At 45.6% G+C, this 981-nt stretch overlaps 1 non-coding gene across 1 annotated transcript; it reads right to left on the bottom strand.

Annotated features, from left to right (window-relative positions):
- LOC136389775 (small nucleolar RNA SNORA63) lies at nucleotides 1-131 on the bottom strand. The gene has a single exon (XR_010748349.1). It is a non-coding gene; the product is annotated as a small nucleolar RNA SNORA63 (small nucleolar RNA).
- Nucleotides 132-981: the final 850 nt, after the last annotated feature.

Here is a 981-nt window from a genome sequence, read left to right as displayed (position 1 = left end):
ATGTATGAGACCAAGCGTACCTGGCTGCTAAAGAGTATAGCAGACAGGTATAGTTAAGAAACAACTTTATTTTGAGCAGGGGGAACGACAACACAGCACTTAACAGCTATATTGTAGTCTGAATCCTGCTATCCTCTATTACCTTTTTAAGTCTAACATTATTTCAAATAAAGGTTTGTTTTAAAAAGATAATTCTTGGCCCTGGCCTGTTGGCTCAGTGGTAGAGCGTCAGCCTGGTGTGCAGGAGTCCTGGGTTCTATTCCCGGCCAGGGCACACAGGAGAAACGCCCATCTGCTTCTCCACCCCTCCCCCTCTCCTTCCTCTCTGTCTCTCTCTTCCCCTCCTGCAGCCGAGGCTCCATTGGAGCAAAGTTTCCCCAAGCGCTGAGGATGGCTCTGTGGCCTCTGCCTCAGGCACTAGAATGGCTCTGATTGCGGCAGAGTGACACCCCAAGATGGGCAGAGCATCGCCCCCCTGGTGGGCATGCCGGGTGGATCCCTGTTGGGTGCATGCGGGAGTCTGTCTGACTGCCTCCCCATTTCCAACTTCAGAAAAAAAATTGAAATAAAATAAAAACAAAAGATAATTCTTGCCCTGACATGTGGTGCAGTGGATAAAGCATCAACTTAGAACTCTGAGATTGCCAGTTCGAGGTCCTGAGCTTGCCTGGTTAAGGCACATATGGGAGTTGATGCTTCCTGCTCTTCCCACCTTCCCTTTCTCTCTGTCTCTGTCTCTAAAATGAATAAATAAAGTCTTTAAAACATTTTAAAAAAGATCATACTTGGAGAAGATCAGTAAAACTGATAGCTCTCTAGTTGATCAGGAAAAAATAAAGACACAAAACACCAGCATCAAAACAAGTTGTGAAACACACACACACACACACACACACACACACACACACACACACACACACACACACTCATGTCTTTGTTATCTATGTTGACACATGTACATCCAGGTAATTTCTTTTCACA

This window comes from Saccopteryx leptura, chromosome 1, assembly GCF_036850995.1.
Source record: "Saccopteryx leptura isolate mSacLep1 chromosome 1, mSacLep1_pri_phased_curated, whole genome shotgun sequence".
Lineage (NCBI taxonomy): Eukaryota > Metazoa > Chordata > Mammalia > Chiroptera > Emballonuridae > Saccopteryx > Saccopteryx leptura.
The sequence above is the reverse complement of the archived record's forward strand: the minus strand, read 5'-3'. Positions and strand labels throughout refer to the sequence as shown.